Below are 23,523 nucleotides of genomic sequence, written 5' to 3'. Positions count from 1 at the left end.
TTCTCTCATGGGGGTCCTCGGCATTTTCAAATGGGGGGTCCGCGGGCTATAAATGAGTGTCATTGTGGGGGTTCCTTGACATGAAAAGGTTTGGGAACCACTGCTCTATAGTAGCAGTTGTTGTTGTTGTTGTTGTTGTTGTTGCTGTAGTAAGATTAGTATCAATGTAATAAACAGTATAGTTTCTTACCTTAAACAACAGTAGGCTGTAGCTGTCGTAGAAGTGGTGAAAATAAAGAAAGCAGTATTTTAACACTAAACAGTTGTTTTATTAAAGTTGTGTGTGTGTGTGTGTGTGTGTGTGTGTGTGTGTGTGTGTGTGTGTGTGTGTGTGTGTACTAATAAACACGGCTTCGAAATGAACCACATGAGCTGCACAACGACACGCCATTGGTCGCTCCGTTGTTGGCAACATGACGCCTGCTGATTGGGCATTATCGTCACACCCCCGCAGAGTACGAGAGAAAGCTATTGGTCCATGGCGATAAAAAGGGCTCTGCCGCAAGTTGAACGCACGCCACCGTATGGCATGACACTACCCTCTGGTGGTTGTACAAGGTAACGACAGCATTGAAACCAAAGGGTACACATTATTGTATTTGTTTGAATTTGTTTATTTGTATTAGTCATTTATCTTTTTATGTTGCTTCAGTTCAGTTTAACTTTCAACAGTATAGTAACAGTTTAACTTTACTATGGTTCACTTTGTTTTATTGCCCTAAATATGATGACATACGAAGTATAAACGTATTTGTTAAGATAATATGTCTTCTATGGGGATTTCATTGAGTTAGATTGGATGATTATTATAAAAAAACATTGAGATGTGTTTTGTTAAAGGAGACCCATTCTGAACGGGAACCCCTTTTGGTGTTTCAAGCATTATGTTATACTTTAGCTATAGCAGATCTACAAGCAGATCTACAAGAAGATCTACAAGCTCATGGCGCGCTACGAGCTTGTAGGTCTGCTATTTTTGAACAATTGTGAAAATGTGGAGCAAATTTCGAGTAGGCCTATATTCAGAGCGAACTTTTTAACTCAAATCTTTGCTTCTGGGGGGGGGGGGGGTCCTGGAACAACATATTTTCAGATGGGGGTCGGAGGCCAAATACAGATAATTCTGGGGCTCCTTGACATGAAAAAGGATGAGAACCACTGATATGGAAACAGGTTTTTCAGAAAACTGACAGGATTTAGAAGACATTTGTAGAATCGTTCCCAGGTCTAAATGGGTTAATTTCCGTTGCGGCAGATTGCATTTGTGAAGCTTGAGAGAAGACAGAATACTATGTAGGCCTACAAGCAGATCTACAAGAAGATCTACAAGCTCATGGCGCGCTACGAGCTTGTAGGTCTGCTATTTTTGAACAATTGTGAAAATGTGGAGCAAATTTCGAGTAGGCCTATATTCAGAGCGAACTTTTTAACTCAAATCTTTGCTTCTGGGGGGGGGGGGGTCCTGGAACAACATATATTCAGATGGGGGTCGGAGGCCAAATACAGATAATTCTGGGGCTCCTTGACATGAAAAAGGATGAGAACCACTGATATGGAAACAGGTTTTTCAGAAAACTGACAGGATTTAGAAGACATTTGTAGAATCGTTCCCAGGTCTAAATGGGTTAATTTCCGTTGCGGCAGATTGCATTTGTGAAGCTTGAGAGAAGACAGAATACTATGTAGGCCTATAACTCTGGGCTGTAATTCAATGTATTATGAATAGGCTATAATATACATGCTGGAAATGTGTAAATGTTAAATGGTTTGATTGATTGATTGATTGATTGATTGATTGATTGATTGATTGATTGATTGAAATATTATTGCAGAATTACAGTACAAGCACAAACTCAATACAAAGACTGTTAACTGTGAGTGGACGACACCATAACGCATTACACTTGTTTACAAGAGGGTCCACCATGTTCAATTCATCAAAACATTTAGAGACGTACAAATAGACACTTCTATATAGTCAAAGAACAGAACAGGAATTCATCATAAAGGAGGTAAAAAGGGGAAATAAACATATACAGTGAGGGGGAAAGGGGGTGGGCGGTGGGGGGGGGGGATTCAGATTTTACGGGGGCCAGTTTCGAATTGCAGCCATCCGTATGTGCCCTTTGAGAGTGGTTTTGAAGGAGTCAAGGGATTTGCATGTCTTAATGACTGTTGGTAGGGCGTTCCACATTACAATTTACAATTTACTATTTAGGCATTTAGCAGACGCTCTTAATCCAGAGCGATTTACATTAAGCAAGAACAAAAAGCATGGGAATACATCGCATAAAAAAGCATTTATCATGAAACATGCGTACTGTAAGCTAAGAACGTAACAGTGGAATATCTATATAATGGTGGCATAATGGTGGCATTTTGGTGGCATAGGAGTGAAAATAATTTAGTCCCTTGTTTGTGCCGAATCTGGGTTGTACATGGTTCGTTGCACTCCCTCTGGTGTTGTGGGTGTGGACCCATTGCAAGATGCTGTACTCTGTCGTCGACAGATACACTCTGGGCTGTAATTCAATGTATTATGAATATAGGCTATAATATACATGCTGGAAATATGTAAATGTTAAATGGTGTCTTTATAAACCCACGAGGGTTGAGCTCTCAATTCCAGAATGAGTTTCAGTTCGTCTTCATTCATTGAGTTTGCTCGTTTCAAGTTTGTTATTGTTTTATTTTTTTGTTTAAAAATGACTCTTGTTTAGTTTTCATATTCGTTTCAGTATTCGTGAAAGGTCCGTGTTTTTTTACGTCCATTCGCAAAGCAACGTGTGTGAGCTTCATGTAGATTTGATATTTTCAAATGATTTTTATACAAAACTTGTGAAATGGGACTTTCTGCTAAATGAGTATACATTTACTTTTGGTACTTTTAAAGGACAACTTTAGATTTTTTCAACCGGTTCATGTTTTAGGTTGTTATTAGAGAAAGTAAAAGATGAGTGTTAATTTTTTTTCATTTGCTGCTTTCTTTTGTTTTAGCGATTTTAGCTGTTTTTGACAGGGGGGGCGGGGGCATTCGAACATGGGGCTAAATATGTATTTTTTGACCAAATTTTATAGCGATTTATTTTTTTATTATTTACTATAGTCCTACTAGACTCCAGGAAATTACATCTGGCCACAGAAGATCACAGGATGAACTGAATGTGAAGGGGGTACTATAGGGGGATGCCATACTGTGTTGTAGGGCTGAACATTCAGTAGATCATGTGTGGCCAGATGTAATTTCCTGGGGTCTAGTAGGACTATAGTAAATAAAAAAATCGCTATAAAATGTTGTATAAAAATACATATTTAGCCCCATGTTCGAATGCCCCCGCCCCCCCTGTCAAAAATAGCTAAATTCGCTAAAACGAAAGAAAGCAGCAAAAAAAAAAAAATGAACACTAATCTTTTACTTTCTCTAATAACAACCTAAAACATGAACCGGTTGAAAAAAACTAAAGTTGTCCTTTAAGCCTACATTTTGACACAAATTGTACAGTTTATTGTTTACTCAAGTAAAAGTTGAATACTTGTAACATAGCATACTATTTCTACATTGTGGTATTATAGTTTACTACTGTGAGTACAGAGTACTTATTCCATGGTTCATTCATGTCGTCGGCAGGGACAAATTAGCCATTGGCCCAGGGGCCCTTGGCTCTCAGGGGCCCTTCGCCGCGCAGTACTAGGTTTGACGCCCTGAAAAGGACTCCTGGGGTCCTTCATTGGCCATTGATTTAGTTAAATTTAGGTCAAAAACATGATAAAAACACAAAAATGTTGCACGCACGCGCGCTAGGGGTTCCTGCAAACATTACCGGCCCAGGGGCCCTCGTGTGGGTTAATCCGTCCCTGGTCGTCGGCGATATACGTTACAATAGTGGTTTAAAATCACACGCACGCACGCACGCACGCACGCACACACTCACGCACGCACGCACGCACGCACGCACGAACGCACGCACGCACGCACGCACGCACGCACGCACGCACGCACGCACGCACGCACGTGACACACACACACACGTGACACACACACACGTGACACACACACACACACACACACACACACACACACGTTGTCCCTGGAACAACATATTTTGAGATGGGGGTCCCTGGAACAACATATTTTGAGATGGGGGTAAACCTATAGTACTGAAACTCCACCCCAGTAAAACTATGCCTAACCCTAAACTTATTCCTAACCTCAACCTCAGTAAAACTATGCCTAAACCTAACCCTATACCTAAACTCAACCTCAGTAAAACTATGCCTAACCCTAAACTTATTTCTGACCTTATTCTCAGTAAAACAAAATAAAGAATACAAGAACCGCCACACCGAGCTGTCGGCGGAAAAATGCCGGGGCGAGATGGATTGGGGCGACCGTACATGTTACCTGGAAAAACAACACGCTCATAGAGATGTGTAGTTACTTTCAAGAGAGAGAGACAACTAAAAAAGGTCTCTGGATTCTTCCCGAACTTCACAAGGGGCTCCTGTGTTTCATACATGAGCCTCTCAGCGTGAGTGTCTATATGGATCTTAAAGAAAAGATTCTATACAAATTACTTCTAAATCCTGACAGTTTTCTGAAAAACCCATGTTTCTGTGTCAGCGGTTCTCAAAATATTTCTTGTCAAGGACCCCCAGAATTATCTGTATTTGGCCGCCGACCCCCGTGTCAAAATATGTTGTTTCAAGGACCCCCCCCCCCCCCCCCCCCCCCAGAAGCAAATATTTGAGTTGAAAACGTTCGCTCTGAAAGAATATATACATATTCAAAGATTTGCGCCACATTTTCACGATTTTTCAAAAATAGCAGACCTACAAGCTCGTAGCGCAGCACTCGGTGCCACGCTACGAGCTTGTAGATCTGCTATTTTTCAACAGCTAAAGCATAACAGAATGCTTGAAACACCAAAAGGGGTTCCCGCCCAAAATGGGTTAATGAGCCGATCCCCTTCTGTTCTAGTTAAAGGGACACTTCACCCTTTTTGCAAAAACGTTGATGTTAATGACAATGACAATGATGTCATGGACACTGGGCTCACTTACTTCCTGGACTACATCAAGGACTGTCTATAGAGGACGAGACGCGAAGGCCACCGTAGACCGTACGGGCGACGCCATGTTGCTCCATGGTGCTCCCTGGAAGGAAAGAAACATGCGCAGTTGAGACCAAGGAAGCTGAACGCGGAAGTGTTGGCTGCATATAGCCCATTGCGCATGTTTCTTTCCTTCCATGGAGCACCATGGAGCAACATGGCGTCGCCCGTATGGTCTTCGCGTCTCGTCCTCTTTAGACAGTCCTTGGACTACATGTTGTCTCAGTAAGACAGCCCTGCCCCCTATCTACAAGGAGGAGCAGTGCACCAAAGCATTATGGGAATTGTTGTCAATGTTAGGCTTTAGTTCAATGTTTGTTTTGTAAACGCATTGACAATGAAGGGAACATTTACGTCCTAATGTGTCATTTACGCCATATTATTGTCTCTTTATTGTTAATGCCGTTTAATGTTTATTTAATGTTGGCACAGTTTGTTTTACATCACCATTACATCACCTAATCAACATGAGTTAGTTAGACTTTAATACATTAGCGCCCCTCACTTCACAGGGGTGTGATTTTTGTCTTACACAAACATTAAATTCCCATTGACAATGAATGGAGAATTTTACACCATAGTAGTATCTGCATGAGCAAATCCAGTCTAACTGCAGCCTCCTCCTCCAAACCTTAAATATTAGTATTAGCCTACCAGAATATGATCAGGTTATCATCTGGTACACACATACATTATTTTTCCACAGGTCAGAAGAATTGTTAATTAATAGACTGGAACAATACTATTGCCAATTAACGTTTTATTAAATGCTTACACTGTTCAGTATACAGTACAAGGTGATTAAAAAGATGGCTTACAATACAGTATGTTATCAATGAATCATTACAATGCAGTCATTTATGTATGAATCATTACAATACAGTCATTCATGAATGAATCATTACAATACAGTAATACACCTGCTGGAAGGTTCAAACATAATATTCCAGGAATGTTAGCACACAATAGCACAAAATAGCCCAATGTACTGTAAGTTCACAACCCTCACGTTGTGAATGAAGCTCACAACCCTCACGTTGTGAATGAAGCTCAAAACCCTCACGTTGTGAATGAAGCTCACAACCCTCACGTTGTGAATGAAGATCACAACCCTCACGTTGTGAATGAAGCTCACAACCCTCAAGTTGTGAATGAAGATCACAACCTGTCTTGTTGTGAATGAAGATCACAACCTGTCTTGTTGTGAATGAAGCTCACAACCCTCACGTTGTGAATGAAGCTCACAACCCTCACGTTGTGAATGAAGCTCACAACCCTCACGTTGTGAATGAAGCTCACAACCCTCACGTTGTGAATGAAGCTCACAACCCTCACGTTGTGAATGAAGCTCACAACATGTCTTGTTGTGATCTTGTAAATAGTCTATTTTATAGGGACTTAGTTGGACTTAGTTGTATGTTTTATTTTATTTTTTATTTAGAGTAGCCAATTATTTTATGCCGCCTTTTTCTGCCCAATTTAGTCGTTATGCCAATGAATTCCTTGTATTGTTGTATTCCTTGTATGTTCCTCCTGTGTGTGTGTGTGTGTGTGTGTGTGTGTGTGTGTGTGTGTGTGTGTGTGTGTGTGTGTGTGTGTGTGTGTGTGTGTGTGTGTGTGTGTTGTGACTGCTGTTGTATCCTATATGACTCACCTACCACTACCTGAGGATAGTGTTGATTTTGTCGACTAAAACTAAGATGAAAAATGTTCATCGACAAAAATAACATAAAAACAAAATAAAAACTACGCTATCATGACTAAAACAAGGACTAAATATATTGAAAATGTCTTCAAGATATACAAACTAGACTAAAATCAAAGTAATTTTATTTTTGTTTGTGCTCTGCTGATCTACAATCTCACAACGTGTCGCACTGTGACCCGTTGTGAGATTGTAGATCTGCTATTTTCAGCATGCAACCAAGTGTACAATCAGCCATTACGAAGCCAAAATACATTGTAGTCGACTAAAATCTTACACTATTTAGTCAACTAAAACTAGACTAAGACTAAAACATTTCAGATGATCAAAATATGACTAAAAATTAATACATGTTTACTCAAAAGACTATGAAGTAAAAGTACTGACAAAGGTGAAATACTCCAGTAAAGCAAACATTCCTCAACTGTGTACTTAAGTACAGTATTTGAGTACATGTACTTACTTTCCACCACTGCTTGTAGTGGAGTAAAAGTACACATTTTGGCTCTGAGATGTAGTGGAGTAGAAGTACAAGTATTGCAAATTGGAGACACTCAAAATTGTACTACAAACTTAGTTACTTTCCACCACTGACTACAAGTATTTGAAGACTTTAGTTACTTTGTAGATTTGGATAATTATTACAAAACATGCATTAACCCCTTCAGCAATATACATTGTGCCTTCTTAGGCCGTTTGAAAATAGCAGATCTACAAGCTATGTGAGCTTGTAGATCTGCTATTTTCAATTGCATTTTTATACTTTCGGAAACCTGTGAAATGGGACACTCTGCAAAACAGGTACTTTTTTTACTTTCCGTAATTAAGTACATTCAAATACTTTTTGTACTTTTACTCAAATACATTTTGAATCCCGGACTTTACTTTTTGGAGTATTTTCTTACAACGTGGTATTTTTTACTTAAGTATAAAATGTGAGTACTTCTTCCACCGCTGGCAGCGCAACACTGAGCTGCAGTTTCATCAATGAAGTGAAAACACAATCATTTTTCACAGATTGCGAACCGTGTATATGAACATGGTATATTAGCCCATGTTCCAGGGTCAGTATGGACACTGAAGTATGCACAGTTCCTGTCTTCACCGTTACGAGGATATCCACTGTCCCAGTACCTGCACAATAAACACAATGTATTGACCCACATCCGCTCAGTCACTCACATACAGTACCAGTACCTGCACAATAAACACAATGTATTGACCCACATCCGCTCAGTCATTCACATACAGTACCAGTACCTGCACAATAAACACAATGTATTGACCCACATCCACTCAGTCACTCACATACAGTACCAGTACCTGCACAATAAACACAATGTATTGAACTACTTACAGTTGCTTTGATATAATTACAATATAAAAATTTAAAATGTCTCACGTTGTTGTCAGTGGTGTTCCATCCACCCACGTCCATCTGCCTCCGCTCCTCGTCAGACCAATCCATGAGTAGTTAGAACCCCCAGTCCTCAATCTTCTGATGAATACCTGATCATTTGTACATGATTGAATCATCATTAATTTGATCCAATACATTCACTTCTTCACTTTAATCATGGAAGTAGATCACATGCAACTATGTGGACGCACGCACGCACGCACGCACGCAAGCACACACACACATGCATGCACATACACATGCATGGACAGACACACACACTTGAACACGCATGCATGCACACACACGCAAAGATGCATGCACGGACACACAGACACACACACACGAACACGCATGCATGCACACACATGCAAAGATGCATGCACGGACACACACACACACACACACACGCACACATGCACACGCACACACACACACACACACACACACAGTGGTGAAAAAATACTCAAATGTTTTACTTAGGTACAAGTACTAATACTGCAGGGTAGTAATCTGTTAGAAGTAGAAGTCCTGTGAGCTTGTAGATCTATGTATTCAAAATGTACTCAAGTAAAAGTACAAAAGTATCGGCATCAAAATGTCCTTTAAGTACTAAAAGTAAAAGTTTGTATGAGTCGCATCGCAACGCGTTGTGGGCTTAAAGATCTATTCTCACTATGCATCGCATCAGGACGCGTTGTGGGCTTGTAGATCTATTCTCACTATGCGTTGCATCAGGACGCGTTGTGAGCTTGTAGGTCTGCTATTTTTGGGGGCCACTGTCTGTCTGTCTGTCTGTCTGTCTGTCTGTCTGTCTGTCTGTCTGTCTAAAATAGCAGACCTACAAGTTCACAGCGCGGCACTCGGGGCCGCGCTAGGAGCTTGTAGGTCTGCTATTTTTGGGGGACACTGTCTGTCTGTCTGTCTGTCTATCTGTCTGTCTGTCTGTCTGTCTGTCTGTCTGTCTGTCTGTCTGTCTGTCTGTATGTATGTCTGTCTGTCTGTCTGTCTGTCTGTCTAAAATAGCAGACCTACAAGCTCGTAGCGCTCGTAACTCGTAGCACGGCACCGAGTGCCGCGCTATGAGCTTGTAGGTCTGCAATTTTTGGGGGCCACTGTCTGTCTGTCTGTCTGTCTGTCTGTCTGTCTGTCTGTCTGTCTGTCTGTCTGTCTGTCTGTCTGTCTGTCTGTCTGTCTGTCTAAAATAGCAGACCTACAAGCTCGTAGCGATCGTAACTCGTAGCCTGCTATTTTTGGGGGCCACTGTCTGTCTGTCTGTCTGTCTGTCTGTCTGTCTGTCTGTCTAAAATAGCAGACCTACAAGCTCGTAGCGCGGCACCGAGTGGCACGCTACGAGCTTGTAAGTCTGCTATTTTTGGGGGTCTCTGTCTGTCTGTCTGTCTGTCTGTCTGTCTGTCTGTCTAAAATAGCAGACCTACAAGCTCATAGTGCGGCACTCGTTGCCGCGCTATGAGCATGTAGTTCTGCTATTTTTGTCTGTCTGTCTGTGTGTCTGTCTGTCTGTCTGTCTGTCTGTCTGTCTGTCTGTCTAAAATAGCAGACCTACAAGCTCGTAGCGCTCGTAGCTCGTAGCGCAGCACCGAGTGCCGCGCTATGAGCTTGTAGGTCTGCTATTTTTGGGGGCCACTGTCTGTCTGTCTGTCTGTCTGTCTGTCTGTCTGTCTGTCTGTCTGTCTGTCTGTCTGTCTGTCTGTCTGTCTGTCTGTCTGTCTGTCTGTCTGTCTAAAATAGCAGACCTACAAGCTCGTAGCAATCGTAACTCGTAGCACGGCACCGAGTGCCGCGCTATGAGCTTGTAGGTCTGCTATTTTTGGGGGTCTCTGTCTGTCTGTCTGTCTGTCTGTCTGTCTGTCTGTCTGCCTAAAATAGCAGACCTACAAGCTCATAGTGCGGCACTCGGTGCCGCGCTACGAGTTACGATTGCTACGAGCTTGTAGGTCTGCTATTTTAGACACCGCTTGTCTGTCCTACAAGCTCGTAGCAATCGTAACTCGTAGCGCGGCACCGAGTGCCGCGCTATTAGCTTGTAGGTCTGCTATTTTTGGGGGCCACTGTCTGTCTGTCTGTCTGTCTGTCTGTCTGTCTGTCTGTCTGTCTGTCTGTCTGTCTGTCTGTCTGTCTGCCTGTCTGTCTGTCTGTCTGTCTGCCTAAAATAGCAGACCTACAAGCTCATAGTGCGGCACTCGGTGCCGCGCTATGAGCTTGTAGGTCTGCTATTTTTGGGGGTCTCTGTCTGTCTGTCTGTCTGTCTGTCTGTCTGTCTGTCTGTCTGCCTAAAATAGCAGACCTACAAGCTCATAGTGCGGCACTCTGTGCCGCGCTATGAGCTTGTAGGTCTGCTATTTTTGTCTGTCTGTCTGTCTGTCTGTCTGTCTGTCTGTCTGTCTGTCTGTCTGTCTAAAATAGCAGACCTACAAGCTCGTAGCGCTCGTAGCTCGTAGCGCGGCACTATGAGCTTGTAGGTCTGCTATTTTTGGGGGCCACTGTCTGTCTGTCTGTCTGTCTGTCTGTCTGTCTGTCTAAAATAGCAGACCTACAAGCTCGTAGCAATCGTAACTCGTAGCGCGGCACCGAGTGCCGCGCTATGAGCTTGTAGATCTGCTATTTTTGGGGGCCACTGTCTGTCCGTCTATCTGTCTGTCTGTCTGTCTGTCTGTCTGTCTGTCTAAAGTAGCAGACCTACAAGCTCGTAGCGTGGCACCGAGTGCCGCGCTGTCTGTCTGTCTGTCTGTCTGTCTGTCTGTCTGTCTGTCTGTCTAAAATAGCAGACCTACAAGCTCATAGCGCGGCACTCTGCTATTTTAGACAGACAGACAGACAGACAGACACCGAGTGCCGCGCTACGAGCTTGTAGGTCTGCTATTTGTGGGGGTCTCTGTCTGTCTGTCTGTCTGTCTGTCTGTCTGTCTAAAATAGCAGACCTACAAGCTCATAGTGCGGCACTCGGTGCCGCGCTATGAGCTTGTAGGTCTGCTATTTTTGTCTGTCTGTCTGTCTGTCTGTCTGTCTCTCTGTCTGTCTAAAATAGCAGACCTACAAGCTCGTAGCGCTCGTAGCGCGGCACCGAGTGCCGTGCTACAAGCTTGTAGGTCTGCTATTTTTGGGGGCCACTGTCTGTCTGTCTGTCTGTCTGTCTAAAATAGCAGACCTACAAGCTCATAGCGCGGCACTCGGTGCCGCGCTATGAGCTTGTAGGTCTGCTATTTTTGGGGGCCACTGTCTGTCTGTCTGTCTGTCTGTCTGTCTGTCTGTCTGTCTGTCTAAAATAGCAGACCTACAAGCTCGTAGCGCTCGTAGCTCGTAGCTATTTTTGGGGGCCACTGTCTGTCTGTCTGTCTGTCTGTCTGTCTGTCTGTCTGTCTGTCTGTCTGTCTGTCTGTCTGTCTGTATGTATGTCTGTCTAAAATAGCAGACCTACAAGCTCGTAGCGCGGCACCGAGTGCCACGCTTCGAGCTTGTAGGTCTGCTATTTTTGGGGGCCACTGTCTGTCTGTCTGTCTGTCTGTCTGTTGTCTGTCTGTCTAAAATAGCAGACCTACAAGCTCATAGTGCGGCACTCGGTGCCGCGCTATGAGCTTGTAGGTCTGCTATTTTTCAAAAACCGTGAAAATGTGGCACAAATCTTTGAATATGAATGAATGTCAGGATTTAGAAGGCATTTGTAGAATCGTCCTCATGTCTACAGTCCCAATATGTTGGTCTGTACCAGGCTGACTTCTAGAGGTACCTCTCAAAACCTTTCATGTGAAAAGTACCTCTGGAAGCCACACCTCTGATGGGTGTGGTTTAGCCTTAAGGGGTGTGTTTTTCCACCCACTGTGTAATACAATAAATGGACAGTAGGTGGCAGTAGGACAAAGGCCAGAGCAACTATACATTCCAGCTGGCAAATAGTAATTTGCACTGCATTTTTAGGGATTGGTAATTGTCATTGCTGCTGTCAAGGAGTGAAACATGTAACAATATACCCAGCATTACTCAACCTTTTAATTTACCGTAGTATCATATATATATATATATATATATATATATATATATATATATATATATATATATTATACAGTGATTATGGTAATACGGTTATTTGTCAGCTGTTGTTGTATAGAGTGCTGATTGAAGTTCTCAGTCACAGGTCTGGTTGCTGCAGCGGTGCTTGGAGGCGGAGAGCCATCCACCTTCCACCCGCCCACCTGGTCACCGTGAGCCTATCACCATCCACCTTCCACCCGCCCACCTGGTCACCGTGAGCCTATCACCATCCACCTTCCACCCGCCCACCTGGTCACCGTGAGCCTATCACCATCCACCTTCCACCCACCCACCTGGTCACCGTGAGCCTATCACCATCCACCTTCCACCCGCCCACCTGGTCACCGTGAGCCTATCACCATCCACCTTCCACCCGCCCACCTGGTCACCGTGAGCCTATCACCATCCACCTTCCACCCGCCCACCTGGTCACCGTGAGCCTATCACCATCCACCTTCCACCCGCCCACCTGGTCACCGTGAGCCTATCACCATCCACCTTCCACCCGCCCACCTGGTCACCGTGAGCCTATCACCATCCACCTTCCACCCGCCCACCTGGTCACCGTGAGCCTATCACCATCCACCTTCCACCTGCCCACCTGGTCACCGTGAGCCTATCACCATCCACCTGCCCACCTGCCCACCTGGTCACCGTGAGCCTATCACCATCCACCTTCCACCTGCCCACCTGGTCACCGTGAGCCTATCACCATCCACCTTCCACCCGCCCACCGTGAGCCTATCACCATCCACCTTCCACCCGCCCACCTGGTCACCGTGAGCCTATCACCATCCACCTTCCACCTCTCCACCTGGTCACCGTGAGCCTATCACCATCCACCTTCCACCTGCCCACCTGGTCACCGTGAGCCTATCACCATCCACCTTCCACCCGCCCACCTGGTCACCGTGAGCCTATCACCATCCACCTTCCACCCGCCCACCTGGTCACCGTGAGCCTATCACCATCCACCTTCCACCCGCCCACCTGGTCAACGTGAGCCTATCACCATCCACCTTCCACCTCTCCACCTCGTCACCGTGAGCCTATCACCATCCACCTTCCACCTGCCCACCTGGTCACCGTGAGCCTATCACCATCCTTTGTCATACTGAGAACACTCTGTTCAGGGAGCTGTGAAGCTATATTGTATAAAAAGCCAACACTAGGGACTCTGAATGTTTGGAGCGCCCTGAGTGTGAATAGGATGCCTCTGTCGCAGTGTTGATGTTACAAGCAATTATACTTATGTTATGGTTTAACTGGTAAGGTATAAGTTAAAGGGAGTTATGGGAGCTTGCTTTTTGTAAACTTATTTTGTTAGGCATAAGGTAGAGTAGAGAGTTTCCTTTTGTTGGCTAGGTTTAGGTAGAGGGTTCATTTGCATTTAGGTTAGGGATAGTTAATTTTGTTTGTTTCTCTGGGTTGCCCCATACAGCCATTTTTGGATCATTGTATAATTTAAATAACAGCATCTTTAAGTTGTAACACGATAAGGCTCGAGCAGAGTGCTCAGCCCAAGATATTGGATTTGGTTGGAAACCCATTAAACTATCGTTATTAGTACGTCATGGTTGTCTAGATAGAAGATTATAGATATAGATATATATATATATATACTCCCATATTTATACCTTTTGTAATTTATTGCATATCTTCTATTTGTATATAACCTTATTGAAGCACTGTGAATAAACAACAGTTTACTTTCCAGCCTTGTTGCATGCTTTAATGACCCCTAGACCTAAGGGAATGTAACAGTTTTAGTCATCATAGCTTAGTTTTTATTTAGTTTCCGTCAGGGAAAAAGGTAGTCGACGAACATTTTTCTTAGTTTTAGTCGATGAAATCAACACTGTTACAGACCCATAAGGGTCCATTTGGTTCCAAACTATCATTTGCTGGGGACCCCCTGGAAGTCCCTCGAGGACCCCTTGGGAATCACTGTCCTATGAGTAGGCATGCCGCGGTTTACCGAATTTCGGTAATACCGCGACAGGAACAGCCACGGTGTTGATACCGTGAGATTTCCGAGCTTACGGTATTTTAATACAGCGTTGGTGTGCAGCGCATGCTGCGCGCATGCAGTGCAACTCCACTCCCAGACTAAGGCAAAACATTTATTTTCACCACACAGCTGCAGTAGATTGAAAAGTTGCTTCCTACCTTTGAGTTAGTGTTGCTGAAAGACTAAAAGTGTGAACTGTCAAGTGTCAACAGAGGCGCAGTTGTGAGCATGCGCAGATTGCACTACAGCGTGCAGGGTACAAAACGGCCATTAGGGGGAGCCATAGTACAGTGAAATACAGTGGGGAATAGCTATTGATTCATTGATTGAATACTTTATTGGCAGAAATGTAATCAGTATAGGGTACAGTCAAACACATGTCCAAAGGGATCACTGAAAAAAGTCCTTGCAGTCTTGTTTCCATTCGGTCCTGGGTAATCAATTCATAATCATGACAAGTCACATGACAAATAACAAAATTCTAATTATCATAAAAGGTAAAAAAGTAAAAGATAAGATATGTAGGCCTACAGGTTGGGGAACAAAGAAGGGCTTATAAGGAGGTGGGGGTAGTCACTAGACATAGGTGGGGGGGGGGGGGGGGCAATCTTTTTTTTTTCTTTTTTTTTTATATAAATACCGTGGAATACCGAGGTATAGGTTTTCAATACCGGCACCGTACCGTACTGTAAAATCTCATACCGTGGCATGCCTACCTATGAGACACAGACTGAGTAGGAAAGAAATGGTTCTATTTTTTATCATGAACATTAGTTTAGGAAAAGTGGTGAAGTGGTCCTTTAACTCATTCGGAGCCACAGCGCCATCTGGTGGACAGCTCTCACCGCCACGCCTGTATTCTCAACGGCGAGCACCTTTAGTTTGAGTCAGGAAGTAAAAATCTGTAATGTAACTTGTCCCGCGATTGTCATTTAATCTTTAAAAGCTAGGATCATAACGTTTAAAGAGCAAAATCAAGCTAGTTTTTGGTCTAAAAATAAGAATCAGAGATATTAGCATTCTAAAATGCTGCGTCCCCAAAGACAGCATTAGACCAGCGGATTTTACATTTCCTTTTTTTTCTCACCGCACCGAAACGGGATTGTTATACAGGAGACAAATGATCACCGTAATCAATTAATAATAAAACAGGCGTCCAAAGCCGATGTCGGCGATAAATGAGTTAATGTATCACTCCTTTAATGGACTCACTGCTAATCTTCCTCCGTAGTCTGAAAACCACCTCTTCAGACTCCATCTTAACCCATAGTCTGAAAACCACCTCTTCAGACTCCATCTTAACCCATAGTCTGAAAACCACCTCTTCAGACTCCATCTTAACCCATAGTCTGAAAACCACCTCTTCAGACTCCATTTTAACCCATAGTCTGAAAACCACCTCTTCAGACTCCATCTTAACCCATAGTCTGAAAACCACTGTGGAATCTCTCCTTAAACAGGTCCGTGGATTCTCTCCTTATTTTCCTTAATATAGCATGAAGTGAGTCGCGATATCCAGGCAAAGTCCTTCTTTTATTCAATCAAGGCATATCCCATAGTTACATCAAGTTACACGCATCAAGTCATCAGGCATCAATTCCATACAGCATTCTCAGGCAGGGCCAAGCCTGTCCATCATGAACCAACTCCGCTCACTCACCCCAACCAACCAACCTCCCAACTCTTCTGTGTCCCATCTCTTTATACCAAAATAACATGCAGTGGGTGTCACCTTTGTGTGTGTGTGTGTGTGTGTGTGTGTGTGTGTGTGTGTGTGTGTGTGTGTGTGTGTGTCAGGAAGTCAAAGACCCCCACCTGTGACAGGCACTATAATAAAATGCTCCTGTAAAGCATCCTGGGTTATAAAAGATGTTGAAACAGACCCCAAAGATAGCCTATGTATTTTTACAGCTGCCGTAAGCCACGGCCTGTGGTCGCTGACCCTAAAGATAATATCAGATCACAGATCACTTCCCAAGAATTATCTTGAGAAGTCAACTAGTAAACCCTACAATTTGGAATGACTGTCTTTCACCCCCGAGAGTGGCTTCCTGCATGTGACTTCAGTTAATATGCAAATAGACTTCAGTTTAAGGCACTTTGTTAAGACACTGGAGAAATGGCTTACAGAAATTAAAGTTATATGTACAATTGTGACTAACCATGTAGTTATGCATATATTATGATTCATAATACACCACATATTCCCCCCTACTAATAGTCCTTAATACTATTAGTATAACATATGAATCATACATTTTGCCCAAAATATTAATTTTCCAAAAAATCATTTTTTTTTCCTTTTCCCCCAAAAATCCCACAAATGTTCAAACTCCCCAAATAGTCTCAACTAACCCTGAAACTGAATCCCCTTTGTAGGTACCTCTTCCCCCCTGGACACTATTCAGAAACTGAAACAGTAAATTAACACAAAATCAGTAAAATCAGTAAAATCAAACCTAAAACAAAATGAACAAAATCAAAAGCTATGTTATTTGACATCTGTTAGACAATGACCCTATCAGTCCGAAGCTGTTCGTTGTCACACCCAGATAAAATAAATTCAAGTGAACTGTTCCTAGGCTAATTACACCTCTGACCCCCCCCTCCCCCCTGCCAGCTGAGCAAGGGAGAGGGTGAGATAGGCTGATCCCTGTACCTGTATAGACATCAATATCTGTTTGGAAGTGGATTCCAATATCGACTTAATAAGAATAATATTCCCTTCTCCCCCCTTCTTAGTTAGTGAGCAACTTTCATGGAATAATGGATGAATGGTCCTGCAGAAACCATCCATCCGACCCCTGATTCGGAAAGTTGCACACAAACTAAGAGCTAACATGTAATACTCATGGTGAGGTTTTAATCCGTATTAATATTATCTCCATCAGTTCAACATTGTCTGCAATATATTACCGGTACCTAGTAATAGCAGAATAATGGACAGGAGACAAAGTAATATTGGACATATTATCCTATTTCAGGCCTATTGTAACTAACAATTAAACAACATTTGTATTACTAATTAGAATATAATTCTCATTTTTGGATTGGATTTCACTGTAATATTCAATGAAGTTATCTAAAATACTCATATGATCACTATTAACCTATCTTTTTTTTTCTTTTTTTTATGACAATGAATAGAACTTATAAAGCAAATCAAACAGTTTAGGACATAAGGACATGAACCCACATGGATCCCACTCTGCGTGTCGTGGATTGGTGCATGTTGTATTAACACTGTCACCTGTCTCATAGTTGCATGGAACAGGCCCTATCCCATACCGCTCATGATCCCGGCTCCATGTGATCCATGTTTCCTCTTTTCCTTAGAAAGTCTTTCTTTCCCTAAACTAAACCCCAAAGTGTCAAAAGCAAAATGTCCGTCCTTCATGCCAAATGCACAAATGGGGCGACAACACATTTCCTCAGTGCTCCTGCAATATCTAGAAAAGGTCAGTGTCAGATGACAGCTAGGTGACAAATCAAAAGCCATGTGCTTTCAACAGCACAGAGAGGGGCGTCTCAGCGTGCAGCCTCTCAGAGTCTCTCGCTGTGGTCCCTGGTCACACTGTCCAGAAAAATGACCAAATGTTCCACAGTTATGGCAAACTCCTTTCATCCTACAGCTCTCTGGGCCATGACCTGTCCGCGGCAGTACTCCCCATGGTGAAGCCCACTGATAGGATGACACCTGTTGTTGACTTGTAGTGACACCGTTGTAACATTGTTTTCTATGTATTTTTTGTTTACTACGCTCAATTTTGATGTACTTTATTATTTTCTACTATCTGCTACTCTGTGAGAGTTTCCTTGTTATCTGCTGGACTATAGGCCACAAGAAGCCAGTGAGATATATGTGTTGCTATGGCAACAGACAATGATTGAGAGGCCCCGCCCACAGCTCACCTGGCTGATGGAGCAATCACATGGGCAATCACAATGTTTTTGGGCCACCTGGAGAGAGGACTCTGTCAGTCCAGAGTGGAGGGGAACAGGAAGAGACAGACAGGCTAAGAAGCAGGAGGAATATTTCCAAAGTCTTGCTATAGCGTTGCGGATCGTGTTGGATTTATACCAAGGAGAAGGAGAACTTTCTCTCCCTTTTGGATTATTTCCCTGGAGTTTAGATTCGATTAAGGACGGACTTTGCCGAACAGTGTACAGGGTGGTAAGAGATCTACCACTACACAACATTGACTGGGTGCCATTTTGATTTCTTTGTTGGACATTTAGTTTAGTTTTGGACAGTGCCAGGACCCTTGGACATTCACCCATACCTTTTGAGGCAGTTTTGTTTTATTTTCATTTGATTAAGTGAACATTTTGTTATTGAAATATTATTTTGATTTGATTTAATAAATTACCGTTAAACTTATTTACTGATTTATTTAATTATTCTTATTCTGAACTGACCCACCACCTCCCTCATTTTTGCTATAATTGGTTCTTTAATTGTCATTAGTGCAACCGTTATACCGTGTTCTCATTCATTTGTCGAACAAGGTCCAAAGCTTTGAGTATTTCGGACTCCTGTTTTTTCCGGAACAGGTCGACGCAGTGAACAATATGGTCTGTGTAGGTTTCCAAAGGCAGGGTTGAAAGGGAGACCACCTCCTCTAATTTAGTCTGCACGGACCGGGGCAAACCTTTCAGAATCTTGCCCCTAATCAGGGCCCGCTCGTGACCTGGGCGGCTGGCATCGTTCCCCGTTACATCCATCCACGTCTGGTGCACACGGGCTACATATGAGCGTGGATTCTCGTTGTCAGCCAAAGAGTCAATCAAAATCCTGTCAGGATTGAGGTCTGTGGGGTAAAGTTCCCTTAGTGCACGATCCAGGAACCCCTTGTGTCCCACATATAAATCTGCGTCTCCTACAGTGGTGTTGACATAAGCCTGCATTCCCGCACGGATCAGGAGGCTATTCAACATCTGCATTCCCACAAGGTGTGCTAATAATTGTTTCATATCCCCTACGGTTAGCTGAGAACCCACCATAAGTACGTCGAGTTTGGCCATCCATGCGTAAGCCTCCTCCTGCAGTGGCGGCAACTTTGTCACCACGTCCGTCATGTCTATATTAGACCATGGTCTGTAGTCAAGATTCTGTCCTCGGACAACCACAGGCAGTATTTTAATGGGCGCAATCATCACCTCCTCTTGTTCGCTTTCGTTGAAGTCCTCTTTCCTCGTCCTCTTACTCCCACTTGTCCTCTCATGACTTTGAATCCTTTTCCTCCAGACGGTCTGTGTAGGCCTAACCTTCTCGTCAGGGTCAGAATCAGAAAGAGAGTCAGAATCAGAGTCAATGTTCATGTCCGCGCCAGGGCGGGCTGCCCTTCTGTAGATTTCGTCACCTCCACTGTCTCTGTGGCTGTGTGCAGCCTTGTCACTGAGATCACCGATCAACTGTTTCTCCCTCACTGAAAGTTCATTCAACTGCGTCTCAATCATACGCAGAAAATGTCTGTGTGCCCTCGTCGACACAGTCAATTCACTGATCAAGTCCATTTTCAGGCGCCGGACCGATCCCAGCTCCTCCTTAATACAGTCTGCTTGTAGCCCAGGTTTTGACTGCTCAGATGTTCTCACGTCCCTGTTGTCCACCTCAGTCTGTGCTGAGTTGTTGCTGTGACCCTCAGTGTCAATGCACTGGTTGTCTGTGCTGCAATCAGCGGAAATCTTCTCATCGGGCAGTACTGACACAGGAGACAATGGTACGAACAATTTCCTGCTCATGTCCTCACTGTCAATATGACTCGTTCTCAGCTGTCGACCTATTTTTACTTGAATCTTCAATCTTTGTCTTCGACCTTCTGTACAAAACAAGTCTAAAACTGATAGCTCTTCTTGCCTTTTCCTTACTCTCTCTTTTGTCGTCTGATCTGTTCTGTACGCACACACAATAGTCTTCATAATTCTAAGGACTTCTACATCGAAAGAGCCCTCTTTTGGCCATGGCCTGTCAGGCCAACGCTGATGCCATTTTTCTGAAATTCTGGGAATATTCTTAGATGAGAATTTGTTTTGCACAATGTGCACTGGAGTGGCAGCCATAACTACTAAATTGTAGATAATCTCACTCACTGTCATAAATTCTGGGTGATACACTCTGTACTCTGACTGCAATCTCCTCTCACCTCACACAGTCACAGACACGCATACTCATTTGCATACTAGCCCCAAAGTCAACAAACTCACTCCAAGGAAAACATGCAATACTTTCTCTGTCACACCATTCACACAGGACAGTGTAACATAAAGAAATGAGAAAAACAAACTACACAAAAAATAAATGTAGAAATGCCTCTATATATATTTTTTAGACTAGCAACTCACTGACTTAGGGAAGGGACCCCCCCTTGATCATTTCACACCCACGTCACTCACTGTCCTCATTTACAGGTACATGTAAGCAACAGTTGCTGTAGTTTTGTCCCTAAGGTCAACTTACTTTTGCAGACTATATCTTTTTTGACTAAAATAAAAACCTTTAGGGTTAACAATCCAAACTAACTATCTAATTTTACAAAGGATAAATGAAATATCCTAACTGTGATGATTTACAATGACAGATGTATTCTCATGTACCTTCTAAATTTAGCTGTACCCCAAATTAAAGCCAATTTAATTTTAAACCTGAATGAAATCCCAAATTTAATATCTATATTACTCCCCCCTTCTGAAACATGTTTCACACGTATCAGAAACACCCAAAAGAAAAAAAATTATACCAGAAGCCAGCCCAAATTAAGCCACCCAAATAAAAAGTAAAATTCTCCCCCACCATGACCTGAGACAAAGGAAGGCACATATATGAACATAGACTCACAGACACAAACAAACAAAACCAAACAAACAAAGCACAATCATACTGTACCATGCACACACTATCGCTCAACTCATACAACGCACACACTACCGCTCAACTCCTAAACTCCCTAACAGAAGCTCACTCCTCACGTAACACTAGGCCTCAACACCAGAGTGGCAAAGCTTGTGTCCATCATCCTCCAGCCAGTCTTGGGTTCGCAAAACTCACTAAAAAAAAAAAAAAATCCACAGACCCTTCGCAGGTCCGGTTTCTGTGGCGTAGAATATCTCCAGATCCTCCACGTCATCAAGAACTCAACTCACCCATCGCCTATTACGGCCGGGCTCCACCGGGCGCGTCAGCGTCGCGTCTCCGTCACCGTCAGGGAATGTTCCCTTTTTAATCAATGAAGGGTGGCTCCACTGCCCGCGTTGATGGAGACGCGACGCGTGCATTAAAATTGAACCGGTGCGTTTGTTGACGCGACGCGACGGAGACGCAACGCGTCCGGTGGAGCCCTGGCGTTAGACTGAAAAATCTTGTCCACTGGCTCTCATTGCCTGAAGCAAAAATGCACCAAAAACACCGGGAACGGCACCACTTTGTGGAATCTTTCCTTAAAGGTCCGTGGATTCTCTCCTTATTTTCCTTAATATAGCATGAAGTGAGTCGCGATATCCAGGCAAAGTCCTTCTTTTATTCAATCAAGGCATATCCCATAGTTACATCAAGTTACACGCATCAAGTCATCAGGCATCAATTCCATACAGCATTCTCAGGCCAGGCCAAGCCTGTCCATCATGAACCAACTCCGCTCACTCACCCCAACCAACCAACCTCCCAACTCTTCTGTGTCCCATCTCTTTATACCAAAATAACATGCAGTGGGTGTCACCTTTGTGTGTGTGTGTGTGTGTGTGTGTGTGTGTGTGTGTGTGTGTGTGTGTGTGTGTCAGGAAGTCAAAGACCCCCACCTGTGACAGGCACTATAATAAAATGCTCCTGTAAAGCATCCTGGGTTATAAAAGATGTTGAAACAGACCCCAAAGATAGCCTATGTATTTTTACAGCTGCCGTAAGCCACGGCCTGTGGTCGCTGACCCTAAAGATAATATCAGATCACAGATCACTTCCCAAGAATTATCTTGAGAAGTCAACTAGTAAACCCTACAATTTGGAATGACTGTCTTTCACCCCCGAGAGTGGCTTCCTGCCTGTGACTTCAGTTAATATGCAAATAGACTTCAGTTTAAGGCACTTTGTTAAGACACTGGAGAAATGGCTTACAGAAATTAAAGTTATATGTACAATTGTGACTAACCATGTAGTTATGCATATATTATGATTCATAATACACCACACATCCTCTTTAGACTCCATCTCAACCCATAGTCTGAAAACCACCTCTTCAGACTCCATCTTAACCCATAGTCTGAAAACCACCTCTTCAGACTCCATCTTAACCCATAGTCTGAAAACCACCTCTTCAGACTCCATCTTAACCCATAGTCTGAAAACCACCTCTTCAGACTCCATCTTAACCCATAGTCTGAAAACCACCTCTTCAGACTCCATCTTAACCCATAGTCTGAAAACCACCTCTTCAGACTCCATCTTAACCCATAGTCTGAAAACCACCTCTTCAGACTCCATCTTAGCGCCGTAGCACTTTCCCTAGCCTTGACGACCTTACAAAGGCTCAACTTATGTAACTTAAATAGCATTTTATGTAGACATAGCACTCTATAGTGTATACGCATAGTTTCATTATATATATATATTCTACTGTTAGACAGACGTTAGGTTATTTTACGTATGATTCATGATGACTATTTTTATGTATTTGATGTAATACCATGTGATGTTCTTGCTTACTGTAAATCATTATGTGTCTGATAAATGCTTAAATTGTATGTTTGTAATAATAATCAAAACATACAAAGTAACTACAGTTCAGAAATAATTGTAGTGGAGTAAAAGTAAAAATGTTGCCTCTGAGATGTGGTGAAGTGGAAGTAGGCACACACACACACACACACACACACACACACACACACACACACACACACACACACACTAACCTGTTCTGCTGGACTGTTAATGACCACCAGATCAGCTCCTTGACTCTGACAGTCATCTCTAGCTTCCTGCCATGATTTCATTTCAGTTCTGTAGTAACATCTGCCTCCAAACGCCGTCCATCCACCGGGACACGACTTGACTAAAAACATCAAACAGGAGATTTACTGATGGATTTTCAATGTACTGATAATCAATTCTAACACACAGTTGTACTAATAATAGTATTCAGAGATGTAGTGGAGTGGAGGGTAAAACTATGACTTTATTACATCAATGGTGTTTTCTACAACACATGTTTACTCAAAGTACAATAAGGTATTTGTACTTCAGTTAAAGGACCACTTC

The 23,523-nt window shown here is 43.2% G+C and overlaps 1 long non-coding RNA gene across 1 annotated transcript; it reads right to left on the bottom strand.

The window, feature by feature from the left end:
* Positions 1–7,406: 7,406 nt before the first annotated feature.
* Positions 7,407–23,264, bottom strand: LOC306935276. The gene is made up of 3 exons (XR_013791375.1): positions 23,178–23,264; positions 8,219–8,325; positions 7,407–7,950 (listed from the first exon to the last, which is right to left on the bottom strand). It is a non-coding gene; the product is annotated as an uncharacterized lncRNA (long non-coding RNA).
* Positions 23,265–23,523: the final 259 nt, after the last annotated feature.

This window comes from Electrona antarctica (genome assembly GCF_951216825.1).
Source record: "Electrona antarctica genome assembly, chromosome: 13".
NCBI classification, from domain to species: domain Eukaryota; kingdom Metazoa; phylum Chordata; class Actinopteri; order Myctophiformes; family Myctophidae; genus Electrona; species Electrona antarctica.
This window is presented reverse-complemented; position numbering and strand designations above follow the sequence as displayed.